The sequence below is a fragment of the Ascaphus truei genome, unplaced genomic scaffold (genome assembly GCF_040206685.1).
Source record: "Ascaphus truei isolate aAscTru1 unplaced genomic scaffold, aAscTru1.hap1 HAP1_SCAFFOLD_242, whole genome shotgun sequence".
NCBI lineage: Eukaryota > Metazoa > Chordata > Amphibia > Anura > Ascaphidae > Ascaphus > Ascaphus truei.
In genome coordinates, this window is record NW_027455345.1 from 26,757 (window position 1) to 40,926 (window position 14,170).

General features: G+C 41.7%; 31 non-coding genes and 2 pseudogenes across 31 annotated transcripts; all 33 read right to left on the reverse strand.

Annotated features, from left to right (window-relative positions):
• Positions 1-85: 85 nt before the first annotated feature.
• Positions 86-204, reverse strand: LOC142480868 (5S ribosomal RNA). Its single transcript, XR_012795352.1, has one exon. It is a non-coding gene; the product is annotated as a 5S ribosomal RNA (ribosomal RNA).
• A 286-nt stretch (positions 205-490) lies between these two features.
• Positions 491-609, reverse strand: LOC142480902 (5S ribosomal RNA). The gene has a single exon (XR_012795385.1). It is a non-coding gene; the product is annotated as a 5S ribosomal RNA (ribosomal RNA).
• Positions 610-895: 286 nt separating this feature from the next.
• LOC142480372 (5S ribosomal RNA) lies at positions 896-1,014 on the reverse strand. The gene has a single exon (XR_012795021.1). It is a non-coding gene; the product is annotated as a 5S ribosomal RNA (ribosomal RNA).
• A 286-nt stretch (positions 1,015-1,300) lies between these two features.
• On the reverse strand, positions 1,301-1,419 carry LOC142480914 (5S ribosomal RNA). Its single transcript, XR_012795396.1, has one exon. It is a non-coding gene; the product is annotated as a 5S ribosomal RNA (ribosomal RNA).
• Positions 1,420-1,705: 286 nt separating this feature from the next.
• On the reverse strand, positions 1,706-1,824 carry LOC142479789 (5S ribosomal RNA). The gene has a single exon (XR_012794457.1). It is a non-coding gene; the product is annotated as a 5S ribosomal RNA (ribosomal RNA).
• A 286-nt stretch (positions 1,825-2,110) lies between these two features.
• On the reverse strand, positions 2,111-2,229 carry LOC142480926 (5S ribosomal RNA). Its single transcript, XR_012795407.1, has one exon. It is a non-coding gene; the product is annotated as a 5S ribosomal RNA (ribosomal RNA).
• Positions 2,230-2,515: 286 nt separating this feature from the next.
• LOC142480937 (5S ribosomal RNA) lies at positions 2,516-2,634 on the reverse strand. The gene has a single exon (XR_012795418.1). It is a non-coding gene; the product is annotated as a 5S ribosomal RNA (ribosomal RNA).
• Positions 2,635-2,920: 286 nt separating this feature from the next.
• LOC142479790 (5S ribosomal RNA) lies at positions 2,921-3,039 on the reverse strand. The gene has a single exon (XR_012794458.1). It is a non-coding gene; the product is annotated as a 5S ribosomal RNA (ribosomal RNA).
• A 286-nt stretch (positions 3,040-3,325) lies between these two features.
• LOC142480949 (5S ribosomal RNA) lies at positions 3,326-3,444 on the reverse strand. The gene has a single exon (XR_012795429.1). It is a non-coding gene; the product is annotated as a 5S ribosomal RNA (ribosomal RNA).
• A 286-nt stretch (positions 3,445-3,730) lies between these two features.
• Positions 3,731-3,849, reverse strand: LOC142480266 (5S ribosomal RNA). Its single transcript, XR_012794919.1, has one exon. It is a non-coding gene; the product is annotated as a 5S ribosomal RNA (ribosomal RNA).
• Positions 3,850-4,135: 286 nt separating this feature from the next.
• On the reverse strand, positions 4,136-4,254 carry LOC142480960 (5S ribosomal RNA). The gene has a single exon (XR_012795440.1). It is a non-coding gene; the product is annotated as a 5S ribosomal RNA (ribosomal RNA).
• Positions 4,255-4,540: 286 nt separating this feature from the next.
• Positions 4,541-4,659, reverse strand: LOC142480373 (5S ribosomal RNA). The gene has a single exon (XR_012795022.1). It is a non-coding gene; the product is annotated as a 5S ribosomal RNA (ribosomal RNA).
• Positions 4,660-4,945: 286 nt separating this feature from the next.
• Positions 4,946-5,064, reverse strand: LOC142479792 (5S ribosomal RNA). Its single transcript, XR_012794460.1, has one exon. It is a non-coding gene; the product is annotated as a 5S ribosomal RNA (ribosomal RNA).
• A 286-nt stretch (positions 5,065-5,350) lies between these two features.
• On the reverse strand, positions 5,351-5,469 carry LOC142480972 (5S ribosomal RNA). Its single transcript, XR_012795452.1, has one exon. It is a non-coding gene; the product is annotated as a 5S ribosomal RNA (ribosomal RNA).
• Positions 5,470-5,755: 286 nt separating this feature from the next.
• Positions 5,756-5,874, reverse strand: LOC142480454 (5S ribosomal RNA; annotated as a pseudogene).
• Positions 5,875-6,160: 286 nt separating this feature from the next.
• Positions 6,161-6,279, reverse strand: LOC142479793 (5S ribosomal RNA). The gene has a single exon (XR_012794461.1). It is a non-coding gene; the product is annotated as a 5S ribosomal RNA (ribosomal RNA).
• A 286-nt stretch (positions 6,280-6,565) lies between these two features.
• Positions 6,566-6,684, reverse strand: LOC142480983 (5S ribosomal RNA). The gene has a single exon (XR_012795463.1). It is a non-coding gene; the product is annotated as a 5S ribosomal RNA (ribosomal RNA).
• A 286-nt stretch (positions 6,685-6,970) lies between these two features.
• On the reverse strand, positions 6,971-7,089 carry LOC142480455 (5S ribosomal RNA; annotated as a pseudogene).
• Positions 7,090-7,765: 676 nt separating this feature from the next.
• Positions 7,766-7,884, reverse strand: LOC142480869 (5S ribosomal RNA). Its single transcript, XR_012795353.1, has one exon. It is a non-coding gene; the product is annotated as a 5S ribosomal RNA (ribosomal RNA).
• A 286-nt stretch (positions 7,885-8,170) lies between these two features.
• On the reverse strand, positions 8,171-8,289 carry LOC142480995 (5S ribosomal RNA). Its single transcript, XR_012795474.1, has one exon. It is a non-coding gene; the product is annotated as a 5S ribosomal RNA (ribosomal RNA).
• A 286-nt stretch (positions 8,290-8,575) lies between these two features.
• LOC142480870 (5S ribosomal RNA) lies at positions 8,576-8,694 on the reverse strand. The gene has a single exon (XR_012795354.1). It is a non-coding gene; the product is annotated as a 5S ribosomal RNA (ribosomal RNA).
• Positions 8,695-8,980: 286 nt separating this feature from the next.
• LOC142481006 (5S ribosomal RNA) lies at positions 8,981-9,099 on the reverse strand. The gene has a single exon (XR_012795485.1). It is a non-coding gene; the product is annotated as a 5S ribosomal RNA (ribosomal RNA).
• Positions 9,100-9,385: 286 nt separating this feature from the next.
• Positions 9,386-9,504, reverse strand: LOC142480375 (5S ribosomal RNA). The gene has a single exon (XR_012795023.1). It is a non-coding gene; the product is annotated as a 5S ribosomal RNA (ribosomal RNA).
• Positions 9,505-9,790: 286 nt separating this feature from the next.
• LOC142481017 (5S ribosomal RNA) lies at positions 9,791-9,909 on the reverse strand. Its single transcript, XR_012795496.1, has one exon. It is a non-coding gene; the product is annotated as a 5S ribosomal RNA (ribosomal RNA).
• Positions 9,910-10,195: 286 nt separating this feature from the next.
• Positions 10,196-10,314, reverse strand: LOC142479794 (5S ribosomal RNA). Its single transcript, XR_012794462.1, has one exon. It is a non-coding gene; the product is annotated as a 5S ribosomal RNA (ribosomal RNA).
• A 286-nt stretch (positions 10,315-10,600) lies between these two features.
• Positions 10,601-10,719, reverse strand: LOC142479746 (5S ribosomal RNA). Its single transcript, XR_012794415.1, has one exon. It is a non-coding gene; the product is annotated as a 5S ribosomal RNA (ribosomal RNA).
• A 286-nt stretch (positions 10,720-11,005) lies between these two features.
• LOC142479757 (5S ribosomal RNA) lies at positions 11,006-11,124 on the reverse strand. The gene has a single exon (XR_012794426.1). It is a non-coding gene; the product is annotated as a 5S ribosomal RNA (ribosomal RNA).
• A 286-nt stretch (positions 11,125-11,410) lies between these two features.
• On the reverse strand, positions 11,411-11,529 carry LOC142479795 (5S ribosomal RNA). The gene has a single exon (XR_012794463.1). It is a non-coding gene; the product is annotated as a 5S ribosomal RNA (ribosomal RNA).
• A 286-nt stretch (positions 11,530-11,815) lies between these two features.
• On the reverse strand, positions 11,816-11,934 carry LOC142479768 (5S ribosomal RNA). Its single transcript, XR_012794437.1, has one exon. It is a non-coding gene; the product is annotated as a 5S ribosomal RNA (ribosomal RNA).
• A 676-nt stretch (positions 11,935-12,610) lies between these two features.
• LOC142480871 (5S ribosomal RNA) lies at positions 12,611-12,729 on the reverse strand. Its single transcript, XR_012795355.1, has one exon. It is a non-coding gene; the product is annotated as a 5S ribosomal RNA (ribosomal RNA).
• A 286-nt stretch (positions 12,730-13,015) lies between these two features.
• LOC142479779 (5S ribosomal RNA) lies at positions 13,016-13,134 on the reverse strand. The gene has a single exon (XR_012794448.1). It is a non-coding gene; the product is annotated as a 5S ribosomal RNA (ribosomal RNA).
• Positions 13,135-13,420: 286 nt separating this feature from the next.
• Positions 13,421-13,539, reverse strand: LOC142479796 (5S ribosomal RNA). Its single transcript, XR_012794464.1, has one exon. It is a non-coding gene; the product is annotated as a 5S ribosomal RNA (ribosomal RNA).
• Positions 13,540-13,825: 286 nt separating this feature from the next.
• On the reverse strand, positions 13,826-13,944 carry LOC142479791 (5S ribosomal RNA). The gene has a single exon (XR_012794459.1). It is a non-coding gene; the product is annotated as a 5S ribosomal RNA (ribosomal RNA).
• Between the last annotated feature and the right edge of the window lie 226 nt (positions 13,945-14,170).

Sequence of the window (14,170 nt, forward strand, 5' to 3'; positions counted from 1 at the left end):
GGAAAAAAGTAGCAAGAAATGAAACATTTTCATTTGCTGCGAGGAATGCCATGTATATTTTCATTAGGGAAGCGAAAAATAAAAACCCCTACAGCACCTGGTATTCCCAGGCAGTCTCCCAACCCAGTACTAATCAAGCCTCACCCTGCTTAGCTTCCGAGATCTGACGGGATCGGGCGCTTTCAAGGTAGTATGGCCGTAGGTGGAGATTGCTGTCTCATGATATCCTCTCATTCTTAAATCCATGAGCCTATATCTTGCTCCATGCATACACAGAGACTGAGAAAATGACAGGTGCACTCAAATGTACTATAGACGGAATTCTTGATGTCAGAATTCTATTTTGGAAGGTTGCATTGTGTTGAACTTTCTGAGGAAAAAACGATATATTTCTTTGCCACTGCGGGAAAAAAGTAGTAAAAAATGAAACATTTTCATTTGCTGCAAGGAATGCCATGTATATTTTCATTAGGGAAGCAAAAAATAAAAACACCCACAGCACCTGGTATTCCCAGGCAGTCTCCCAACCCAGTACTAATCAAGCCTCACCCTGCTTAGCTTCCGAGATCTGACGGGATCGGGCGCTTTCAAGGTAGTATGGCCGTAGGTGGAGATTGCTGTCTCATGATATCCTCTCATTCTTAAATCCATGAGCCTATATCTTGCTCCATGCATACACAGAGACTGAGAAAATGACAGGTGCACTCAAATGTACTATAGACGGAATTCTTGATGTCAGAATTCTATTTTGGAAGGTTGCATTGTGTTGAACTTTCAGAGGAAAAAACGATAGATTTCTTTGCCACTGCGGGAAAAAAGTAGCAAGAAATGAAACATTTTCATTTGCTGCGAGGAATGCCATGTATATTTTCATTAGGGAAGCGAAAAATAAAAACCCCTACAGCACCTGGTATTCCCAGGCAGTCTCCCAACCCAGTACTAATCAAGCCTCACCCTGCTTAGCTTCCGAGATCTGACAGGATCGGGCGCTGTCAAGGTAGTATGGCCGTAGGTGGAGATTGCTGTCTCATGATATCCTCTCATTCTTAAATCCATGAGCCTATATCTTGCTCCATGCATACACAGAGACTGAGAAAATGACAGGTGCACTCAAATGTACTATAGACGGAATTCTTGATGTCAGAATTCTATTTTGGAAGGTTGCATTGTGTTGAACTTTCTGAGGAAAAAACGATATATTTCTTTGCCACTGCGGGAAAAAAGTAGTAAAAAATGAAACATTTTCATTTGCTGCAAGGAATGCCATGTATATTTTCATTAGGGAAGCAAAAAATAAAAACACCCACAGCACCTGGTATTCCCAGGCAGTCTCCCAACCCAGTACTAATCAAGCCTCACCCTGCTTAGCTTCCGAGATCTGACGGGATCGGGCGCTTTCAAGGTAGTATGGCCGTAGGTGGAGATTGCTGTCTCATGATATCCTCTCATTCTTAAATCCATGAGCCTATATCTTGCTCCATGCATACACAGAGACTGAGAAAATGACAGGTGCACTCAAATGTACTATAGACGGAATTCTTGATGTCAGAATTCTATTTTGGAAGGTTGCATTGTGTTGAACTTTCAGAGGAAAAAACGATATATTTCTTTGCCACTGCGGGAAAAAAGTAGCAAGAAATGAAACATTTTCATTTGCTGCGAGGAATGCCATGTATATTTTCATTAGGGAAGCGAAAAATAAAAACCCCTACAGCACCTGGTATTCCCAGGCAGTCTCCCAACCCAGTACTAATCAAGCCTCACCCTGCTTAGCTTCCGAGATCTGACGGGATCGGGCGCTGTCAAGGTAGTATGGCCGTAGGTGGAGATTGCTGTCTCATGATATCCTCTCATTCTTAAATCCATGAGCCTATATCTTGCTCCATGCATACACAGAGACTGAGAAAATGACAGGTGCACTCAAATGTACTATAGACGGAATTCTTGATGTCAGAATTCTATTTTGGAAGGTTGCATTGTGTTGAACTTTCTGAGGAAAAAACGATATATTTCTTTGCCACTGCGGGAAAAAAGTAGTAAAAAATGAAACATTTTCATTTGCTGCAAGGAATGCCATGTATATTTTCATTAGGGAAGCAAAAAATAAAAACACCCACAGCACCTGGTATTCCCAGGCAGTCTCCCAACCCAGTACTAATCAAGCCTCACCCTGCTTAGCTTCCGAGATCTGACGGGATCGGGCGCTTTCAAGGTAGTATGGCCGTAGGTGGAGATTGCTGTCTCATGATATCCTCTCATTCTTAAATCCATGAGCCTATATCTTGCTCCATGCATACACAGAGACTGAGAAAATGACAGGTGCACTCAAATGTACTATAGACGGAATTCTTGATGTCAGAATTCTATTTTGGAAGGTTGCATTGTGTTGAACTTTCTGAGGAAAAAACGATATATTTCTTTGCCACTGCGGGAAAAAAGTAGTAAAAAATGAAACATTTTCATTTGCTGCAAGGAATGCCATGTATATTTTCATTAGGGAAGCAAAAAATAAAAACACCCACAGCACCTGGTATTCCCAGGCAGTCTCCCAACCCAGTACTAATCAAGCCTCACCCTGCTTAGCTTCCGAGATCTGACGGGATCGGGCGCTTTCAAGGTAGTATGGCCGTAGGTGGAGATTGCTGTCTCATGATATCCTCTCATTCTTAAATCCATGAGCCTATATCTTGCTCCATGCATACACAGAGACTGAGAAAATGACAGGTGCACTCAAATGTACTATAGACGGAATTCTTGATGTCAGAATTCTATTTTGGAAGGTTGCATTGTGTTGAACTTTCAGAGGAAAAAACGATATATTTCTTTGCCACTGCGGGAAAAAAGTAGCAAGAAATGAAACATTTTCATTTGCTGCGAGGAATGCCATGTATATTTTCATTAGGGAAGCGAAAAATAAAAACCCCTACAGCACCTGGTATTCCCAGGCAGTCTCCCAACCCAGTACTAATCAAGCCTCACCCTGCTTAGCTTCCGAGATCTGACGGGATCGGGCGCTGTCAAGGTAGTATGGCCGTAGGTGGAGATTGCTGTCTCATGATATCCTCTCATTCTTAAATCCATGAGCCTATATCTTGCTCCATGCATACACAGAGACTGAGAAAATGACAGGTGCACTCAAATGTACTATAGACGGAATTCTTGATGTCAGAATTCTATTTTGGAAGGTTGCATTGTGTTGAACTTTCTGAGGAAAAAACGATATATTTCTTTGCCACTGCGGGAAAAAAGTAGTAAAAAATGAAACATTTTCATTTGCTGCAAGGAATGCCATGTATATTTTCATTAGGGAAGCAAAAAATAAAAACACCCACAGCACCTGGTATTCCCAGGCAGTCTCCCAACCCAGTACTAATCAAGCCTCACCCTGCTTAGCTTCCGAGATCTGACGGGATCGGGCGCTTTCAAGGTAGTATGGCCGTAGGTGGAGATTGCTGTCTCATGATATCCTCTCATTCTTAAATCCATGAGCCTATATCTTGCTCCATGCATACACAGAGACTGAGAAAATGACAGGTGCACTCAAATGTACTATAGACGGAATTCTTGATGTCAGAATTCTATTTTGGAAGGTTGCATTGTGTTGAACTTTCAGAGGAAAAAACGATAGATTTCTTTGCCACTGCGGGAAAAAAGTAGCAAGAAATGAAACATTTTCATTTGCTGCGAGGAATGCCATGTATATTTTCATTAGGGAAGCGAAAAATAAAAACCCCTTCAGCACCTGGTATTCCCAGGCAGTCTCCCAACCCAGTACTAATCAAGCCTCACCCTGCTTAGCTTCCGAGATCTGACGGGATCGGGCGCTTTCAAGGTAGTATGGCCGTAGGTGGAGATTGCTGTCTCATGATATCCTCTCATTCTTAAATCCATGAGCCTATATCTTGCTCCATGCATACACAGAGACTGAGAAAATGACAGGTGCACTCAAATGTACTATAGACGGAATTCTTGATGTCAGAATTCTATTTTGGAAGGTTGCATTGTGTTGAACTTTCTGAGGAAAAAACGATATAATTCTTTGCCACTGCGGGAAAAAAGTAGTAAAAAATGAAACATTTTCATTTGCTGCAAGGAATGCCATGTATATTTTCATTAGGGAAGCAAAAAATAAAAACACCCACAGCACCTGGTATTCCCAGGCAGTCTCCCAACCCAGTACTAATCAAGCCTCACCCTGCTTAGCTTCCGAGATCTGACGGGATCGGGCGCTTTCAAGGTAGTATGGCCGTAGGTGGAGATTGCTGTCTCATGATATCCTCTCATTCTTAAATCCATGAGCCTATATCTTGCTCCATGCATACACAGAGACTGAGAAAATGACAGGTGCACTCAAATGTACTATAGACGGAATTCTTGATGTCAGAATTCTATTTTGGAAGGTTGCATTGTGTTGAACTTTCAGAGGAAAAAACGATAGATTTCTTTGCCACTGCGGGAAAAAAGTAGCAAGAAATGAAACATTTTCATTTGCTGCGAGGAATGCCATGTATATTTTCATTAGGGAAGCGAAAAATAAAAACCCCTACAGCACCTGGTATTCCCAGGCAGTCTCCCAACCCAGTACTAATCAAGCCTCACCCTGCTTAGCTTCCGAGATCTGACAGGATCGGGCGCTGTCAAGGTAGTATGGCCGTAGGTGGAGATTGCTGTCTCATGATATCCTCTCATTCTTAAATCCATGAGCCTATATCTTGCTCCATGCATACACAGAGACTGAGAAAATGACAGGTGCACTCAAATGTATTATAGACGGAATTCTTGATGTCAGAATTCTATTTTGGAAGGTTGCATTGTGTTGAACTTTCTGAGGAAAAAACGATATATTTCTTTGCCACTGCGGGAAAAAAGTAGCAAGAAATGAAACATTTTCATTTGCTGCGAGGAATGCCATGTATATTTTCATTAGGGAAGCGAAAAATAAAAACCCCTACAGCACCTGGTATTCCCAGGCAGTCTCCCAACCCAGTACTAATCAAGCCTCACCCTGCTTAGCTTCCGAGATCTGACGGGATCGGGCGCTGTCAAGGTAGTATGGCCGTAGGTGGAGATTGCTGTCTCATGATATCCTCTCATTCTTAAATCCATGAGCCTATATCTTGCTCCATGCATACACAGAGACTGAGAAAATGACAGGTGCACTCAAATGTACTATAGACGGAATTCTTGATGTCAGAATTCTATTTTGGAAGGTTGCATTGTGTTGAACTTTCTGAGGAAAAAACGATATATTTCTTTGCCACTGCGGGAAAAAAGTAGTAAAAAATGAAACATTTTCATTTGCTGCAAGGAATGCCATGTATATTTTCATTAGGGAAGCAAAAAATAAAAACACCCACAGCACCTGGTATTCCCAGGCAGTCTCCCAACCCAGTACTAATCAAGCCTCACCCTGCTTAGCTTCCGAGATCTGACGGGATCGGGCGCTTTCAAGGTAGTATGGCCGTAGGTGGAGATTGCTGTCTCATGATATCCTCTCATTCTTAAATCCATGAGCCTATATCTTGCTCCATGCATACACAGAGACTGAGAAAATGACAGGTGCACTCAAATGTACTATAGACGGAATTCTTGATGTCAGAATTCTATTTTGGAAGGTTGCATTGTGTTGAACTTTCAGAGGAAAAAACGATATATTTCTTTGCCACTGCGGGAAAAAAGTAGCAAGAAATGAAACATTTTCATTTGCTGCGAGGAATGCCATGTATATTTTCATTAGGGAAGCGAAAAATAAAAACCCCTACAGCACCTGGTATTCCCAGGCAGTCTCCAAATCCAGTACTAATCAAGCCTCACCCTGCTTAACTTCCGAGATCTGACGGGATCGGGCGCTGTCAAGGTAGTATGGCCGTAGTTGGAGATTGCTGTCTCATGATATCCTCTCATTCTTAAATCCATGAGCCTATATCTTGCTCCATGCATACACAGAGACTGAGAAAATGACAGGTGCACTCAAATGTACTATAGACGGAATTCTTGATGTCAGAATTCTATTTTGGAAGGTTGCATTGTGTTGAACTTTCAGAGGAAAAAACGATATATTTCTTTGCCACTGCGGGAAAAAAGTAGCAAGAAATGAAACATTTTCATTTGCTGCGAGGAATGCCATGTATATTTTCATTAGGGAAGCGAAAAATAAAAACCCCTACAGCACCTGGTATTCCCAGGCAGTCTCCCAACCCAGTACTAATCAAGCCTCACCCTGCTTAGCTTCCGAGATCTGACGGGATCGGGCGCTGTCAAGGTAGTATGGCCGTAGGTGGAGATTGCTGTCTCATGATATCCTCTCATTCTTAAATCCATGAGCCTATATCTTGCTCCATGCATACACAGAGACTGAGAAAATGACAGGTGCACTCAAATGTACTATAGACGGAATTCTTGATGTCAGAATTCTATTTTGGAAGGTTGCATTGTGTTGAACTTTCTGAGGAAAAAACGATATATTTCTTTGCCACTGCGGGAAAAAAGTAGTAAAAAATGAAACATTTTCATTTGCTGCAAGGAATGCCATGTATATTTTCATTAGGGAAGCAAAAAATAAAAACACCCACAGCACCTGGTATTCCCAGGCAGTCTCCCAACCCAGTACTAATCAAGCCTCACCCTGCTTAGCTTCCGAGATCTGACGGGATCGGGCGCTTTCAAGGTAGTATGGCCGTAGGTGGAGATTGCTGTCTCATGATATCCTCTCATTCTTAAATCCATGAGCCTATATCTTGCTCCATGCATACACAGAGACTGAGAAAATGACAGGTGCACTCAAATGTACTATAGACGGAATTCTTGATGTCAGAATTCTATTTTGGAAGGTTGCATTGTGTTGAACTTTCAGAGGAAAAAACGATATATTTCTTTGCCACTGCGGGAAAAAAGTAGCAAGAAATGAAACATTTTCATTTGCTGCGAGGAATGCCATGTATATTTTCATTAGGGAAGCGAAAAATAAAAACCCCTACAGCACCTGGTATTCCCAGGCAGTCTCCAAATCCAGTACTAATCAAGCCTCACCCTGCTTAACTTCCGAGATCTGACGGGATCGGGCGCTGTCAAGGTAGTATGGCCGTAGTTGGAGATTGCTGTCTCATGATATCCTCTCATTCTTAAATCCATGAGCCTATATCTTGCTCCATGCATACACAGAGACTGAGAAAATGACAGGTGCACTCAAATGTACTATAGACGGAATTCTTGATGTCAGAATTCTATTTTGGAAGGTTGCATTGTGTTGAACTTTCAGAGGAAAAAACGATAGATTTCTTTGCCACTGCGGGAAAAAAGTAGTAAAAAATTTCAGAGGTGCCTATGTTCAACCTCCTCCTGTTTGGATTTGAACTCACTATCTCTTCCAAGTATCAGCTTGAACACTGCACACCCCAACTCTGTGAGCCACAAGCTCACCATATAACATGCTGAGTGTTCTGAGGCCTGTATGATATATTTCTAAATGACATGGGAGGCATAAGTGTATTATTGTGACCGTTAAAAAAATACATTCTTGAAGAATTACCTTAAATGGAGAAATTAAATCAGAGACTGAGAAAATGACAGGTGCACTCAAATATACTATAGACGGAATTCTTGATGTCAGAATTCTATTTTGGAAGGTTGCATTGTGTTGAACTTTCAGAGGAAAAAACAATATATTTCTTTGCCACTCCGGGAAAAAAGTAGCAAGAAATGAAACATTTTCATTTGCTGCGAGGAATGCCATGTATATTTTCATTAGGGAAGCGAAAAATAAAAACCCCTACAGCACCTGGTATTCCCAGGCAGTCTCCCAACCCAGTACTAATCAAGCCTCACCCTGCTTAGCTTCCGAGATCTGACGGGATCGGGCGCTTTCAAGGTAGTATGGCCGTAGGTGGAGATTGCTGTCTCATGATATCCTCTCATTCTTAAATCCATGAGCCTATATCTTGCTCCATGCATACACAGAGACTGAGAAAATGACAGGTGCACTCAAATGTACTATAGACGGAATTCTTGATGTCAGAATTCTATTTTGGAAGGTTGCATTGTGTTGAACTTTCTGAGGAAAAAACGATATATTTCTTTGCCACTGCGGGAAAAAAGTAGTAAAAAATGAAACATTTTCATTTGCTGCAAGGAATGCCATGTATATTTTCATTAGGGAAGCAAAAAATAAAAACACCCACAGCACCTGGTATTCCCAGGCAGTCTCCCAACCCAGTACTAATCAAGCCTCACCCTGCTTAGCTTCCGAGATCTGACGGGATCGGGCGCTTTCAAGGTAGTATGGCCGTAGGTGGAGATTGCTGTCTCATGATATCCTCTCATTCTTAAATCCATGAGCCTATATCTTGCTCCATGCATACACAGAGACTGAGAAAATGACAGGTGCACTCAAATGTACTATAGACGGAATTCTTGATGTCAGAATTCTATTTTGGAAGGTTGCATTGTGTTGAACTTTCAGAGGAAAAAACGATAGATTTCTTTGCCACTGCGGGAAAAAAGTAGCAAGAAATGAAACATTTTCATTTGCTGCGAGGAATGCCATGTATATTTTCATTAGGGAAGCGAAAAATAAAAACCCCTACAGCACCTGGTATTCCCAGGCAGTCTCCCAACCCAGTACTAATCAAGCCTCACCCTGCTTAGCTTCCGAGATCTGACGGGATCGGGCGCTTTCAAGGTAGTATGGCCGTAGGTGGAGATTGCTGTCTCATGATATCCTCTCATTCTTAAATCCATGAGCCTATATCTTGCTCCATGCATACACAGAGACTGAGAAAATGACAGGTGCACTCAAATGTACTATAGACGGAATTCTTGATGTCAGAATTCTATTTTGGAAGGTTGCATTGTGTTGAACTTTCTGAGGAAAAAACGATATATTTCTTTGCCACTGCGGGAAAAAAGTAGTAAAAAATGAAACATTTTCATTTGCTGCAAGGAATGCCATGTATATTTTCATTAGGGAAGCAAAAAATAAAAACACCCACAGCACCTGGTATTCCCAGGCAGTCTCCCAACCCAGTACTAATCAAGCCTCACCCTGCTTAGCTTCCGAGATCTGACGGGATCGGGCGCTTTCAAGGTAGTATGGCCGTAGGTGGAGATTGCTGTCTCATGATATCCTCTCATTCTTAAATCCATGAGCCTATATCTTGCTCCATGCATACACAGAGACTGAGAAAATGACAGGTGCACTCAAATGTACTATAGACGGAATTCTTGATGTCAGAATTCTATTTTGGAAGGTTGCATTGTGTTGAACTTTCAGAGGAAAAAACGATAGATTTCTTTGCCACTGCGGGAAAAAAGTAGCAAGAAATGAAACATTTTCATTTGCTGCGAGGAATGCCATGTATATTTTCATTAGGGAAGCGAAAAATAAAAACCCCTACAGCACCTGGTATTCCCAGGCAGTCTCCCAACCCAGTACTAATCAAGCCTCACCCTGCTTAGCTTCCGAGATCTGACAGGATCGGGCGCTGTCAAGGTAGTATGGCCGTAGGTGGAGATTGCTGTCTCATGATATCCTCTCATTCTTAAATCCATGAGCCTATATCTTGCTCCATGCATACACAGAGACTGAGAAAATGACAGGTGCACTCAAATGTACTATAGACGGAATTCTTGATGTCAGAATTCTATTTTGGAAGGTTGCATTGTGTTGAACTTTCTGAGGAAAAAACGATATATTTCTTTGCCACTGCGGGAAAAAAGTAGTAAAAAATGAAACATTTTCATTTGCTGCAAGGAATGCCATGTATATTTTCATTAGGGAAGCAAAAAATAAAAACACCCACAGCACCTGGTATTCCCAGGCAGTCTCCCAACCCAGTACTAATCAAGCCTCACCCTGCTTAGCTTCCGAGATCTGACGGGATCGGGCGCTTTCAAGGTAGTATGGCCGTAGGTGGAGATTGCTGTCTCATGATATCCTCTCATTCTTAAATCCATGAGCCTATATCTTGCTCCATGCATACACAGAGACTGAGAAAATGACAGGTGCACTCAAATGTACTATAGACGGAATTCTTGATGTCAGAATTCTATTTTGGAAGGTTGCATTGTGTTGAACTTTCAGAGGAAAAAACGATATATTTCTTTGCCACTGCGGGAAAAAAGTAGCAAGAAATGAAACATTTTCATTTGCTGCGAGGAATGCCATGTATATTTTCATTAGGGAAGCGAAAAATAAAAACCCCTACAGCACCTGGTATTCCCAGGCAGTCTCCCAACCCAGTACTAATCAAGCCTCACCCTGCTTAGCTTCCGAGATCTGACGGGATCGGGCGCTGTCAAGGTAGTATGGCCGTAGGTGGAGATTGCTGTCTCATGATATCCTCTCATTCTTAAATCCATGAGCCTATATCTTGCTCCATGCATACACAGAGACTGAGAAAATGACAGGTGCACTCAAATGTACTATAGACGGAATTCTTGATGTCAGAATTCTATTTTGGAAGGTTGCATTGTGTTGAACTTTCTGAGGAAAAAACGATATATTTCTTTGCCACTGCGGGAAAAAAGTAGTAAAAAATGAAACATTTTCATTTGCTGCAAGGAATGCCATGTATATTTTCATTAGGGAAGCAAAAAATAAAAACACCCACAGCACCTGGTATTCCCAGGCAGTCTCCCAACCCAGTACTAATCAAGCCTCACCCTGCTTAGCTTCCGAGATCTGACGGGATCGGGCGCTTTCAAGGTAGTATGGCCGTAGGTGGAGATTGCTGTCTCATGATATCCTCTCATTCTTAAATCCATGAGCCTATATCTTGCTCCATGCATACACAGAGACTGAGAAAATGACAGGTGCACTCAAATGTACTATAGACGGAATTCTTGATGTCAGAATTCTATTTTGGAAGGTTGCATTGTGTTGAACTTTCTGAGGAAAAAACGATATATTTCTTTGCCACTGCGGGAAAAAAGTAGTAAAAAATGAAACATTTTCATTTGCTGCAAGGAATGCCATGTATATTTTCATTAGGGAAGCAAAAAATAAAAACACCCACAGCACCTGGTATTCCCAGGCAGTCTCCCAACCCAGTACTAATCAAGCCTCACCCTGCTTAGCTTCCGAGATCTGACGGGATCGGGCGCTTTCAAGGTAGTATGGCCGTAGGTGGAGATTGCTGTCTCATGATATCCTCTCATTCTTAAATCCATGAGCCTATATCTTGCTCCATGCATACACAGAGACTGAGAAAATGACAGGTGCACTCAAATGTACTATAGACGGAATTCTTGATGTCAGAATTCTATTTTGGAAGGTTGCATTGTGTTGAACTTTCAGAGGAAAAAACGATATATTTCTTTGCCACTGCGGGAAAAAAGTAGCAAGAAATGAAACATTTTCATTTGCTGCGAGGAATGCCATGTATATTTTCATTAGGGAAGCGAAAAATAAAAACCCCTACAGCACCTGGTATTCCCAGGCAGTCTCCCAACCCAGTACTAATCAAGCCTCACCCTGCTTAGCTTCCGAGATCTGACGGGATCGGGCGCTGTCAAGGTAGTATGGCCGTAGGTGGAGATTGCTGTCTCATGATATCCTCTCATTCTTAAATCCATGAGCCTATATCTTGCTCCATGCATACACAGAGACTGAGAAAATGACAGGTGCACTCAAATGTACTATAGACGGAATTCTTGATGTCAGAATTCTATTTTGGAAGGTTGCATTGTGTTGAACTTTCTGAGGAAAAAACGATATATTTCTTTGCCACTGCGGGAAAAAAGTAGTAAAAAATGAAACATTTTCATTTGCTGCAAGGAATGCCATGTATATTTTCATTAGGGAAGCAAAAAATAAAAACACCCACAGCACCTGGTATTCCCAGGCAGTCTCCCAACCCAGTACTAATCAAGCCTCACCCTGCTTAGCTTCCGAGATCTGACGGGATCGGGCGCTTTCAAGGTAGTATGGCCGTAGGTGGAGATTGCTGTCTCATGATATCCTCTCATTCTTAAATCCATGAGCCTATATCTTGCTCCATGCATACACAGAGACTGAGAAAATGACAGGTGCACTCAAATGTACTATAGACGGAATTCTTGATGTCAGAATTCTATTTTGGAAGGTTGCATTGTGTTGAACTTTCAGAGGAAAAAACGATAGATTTCTTTGCCACTGCGGGAAAAAAGTAGTAAAAAATTTCAGAGGTGCCTATATTCAACCTCCTCCTGTTTGGATTTGAACTCACTATCTCTTCCAAGTATCAGCTTGAACACTGCACACCCCAACTCTGTGAGCCACAAGCTCACCATATAACATGCTGAGTGTTCTGAGGCCTGTATGATATATTTCTAAATGACATGGGAGGCATAAGTGTATTATTGTGACCGTTAAAAAAATACATTCTTGAAGAATTACCTTAAATGGAGAAATTAAATCAGAGACTGAGAAAATGACAGGTGCACTCAAATATACTATAGACGGAATTCTTGATGTCAGAATTCTATTTTGGAAGGTTGCATTGTGTTGAACTTTCAGAGGAAAAAACAATATATTTCTTTGCCACTCCGGGAAAAAAGTAGCAAGAAATGAAACATTTTCATTTGCTGCGAGGAATGCCATGTATATTTTCATTAGGGAAGCGAAAAATAAAAACCCCTACAGCACCTGGTATTCCCAGGCAGTCTCCCAACCCAGTACTAATCAAGCCTCACCCTGCTTAGCTTCCGAGATCTGACGGGATCGGGCGCTTTCAAGGTAGTATGGCCGTAGGTGGAGATTGCTGTCTCATGATATCCTCTCATTCTTAAATCCATGAGCCTATATCTTGCTCCATGCATACACAGAGACTGAGAAAATGACAGGTGCACTCAAATGTACTATAGACGGAATTCTTGATGTCAGAATTCTATTTTGGAAGGTTGCATTGTGTTGAACTTTCTGAGGAAAAAACGATATATTTCTTTGCCACTGCGGGAAAAAAGTAGTAAAAAATGAAACATTTTCATTTGCTGCAAGGAATGCCATGTATATTTTCATTAGGGAAGCAAAAAATAAAAACACCCACAGCACCTGGTATTCCCAGGCAGTCTCCCAACCCAGTACTAATCAAGCCTCACCCTGCTTAGCTTCCGAGATCTGACGGGATCGGGCGCTTTCAAGGTAGTATGGCCGTAGGTGGAGATTGCTGTCTCATGATATCCTCTCATTCTTAAATCCATGAGCCTATATCTTGCTCCATGCATACACAGAGACTGAGAAAATGACAGGTGCACTCAAATGTACTATAGACGGAATTCTTGATGTCAGAATTCTATTTTGGAAGGTTGCATTGTGTTGAACTTTCAGAGGAAAAAACGATAGATTTCTTTGCCACTGCGGGAAAAAAGTAGCAAGAAATGAAACATTTTCATTTGCTGCGAGGAATGCCATGTATATTTTCATTAGGGAAGCGAAAAATAAAAACCCCTACAGCACCTGGTATTCCCAGGCAGTCTCCCAACCCAGTACTAATCAAGCCTCACCCTGCTTAGCTTCCGAGATCTGACGGGATCGGGCGCTGTCAAGGTAGTATGGCCGTAGGTGGAGATTGCTGTCTCATGATATCCTCTCATTCTTAAATCCATGAGCCTATATCTTGCTCCATGCATACACAGAGACTGAGAAAATGACAGGTGCACTCAAATGTACTATAGACGGAATTCTTGATGTCAGAATTCTATTTTGGAAGGTTGCATTGTGTTGAACTTTCTGAGGAAAAAACGATATATTTCTTTGCCACTGCGGGAAAAAAGTAGTAAAAAATGAAACATTTTCATTTGCTGCAAGGAATGCCATGTATATTTTCATTAGGGAAGCAAAAAATAAAAACACCCACAGCACCTGGTATTCCCAGGCAGTCTCCCAACCCAGTACTAATCAAGCCTCACCCTGCTTAGCTTCCGAGATCTGACGGGATCGGGCGCTTTCAAGGTAGTATGGCCGTAGGTGGAGATTGCTGTCTCATGATATCCTCTCATTCTTAAATCCATGAGCCTATATCTTGCTCCATGCATACACAGAGACTGAGAAAATGACAGGTGCACTCAAATGTACTATAGACGGAATTCTTGATGTCAGAATTCTATTTTGGAAGGTTGCATTGTGTTGAACTTTCTGAGGAAAAAACGATATATTTCTTTGCCACTGCGGGAAAAAAGTAGTAAAAAATGAAAC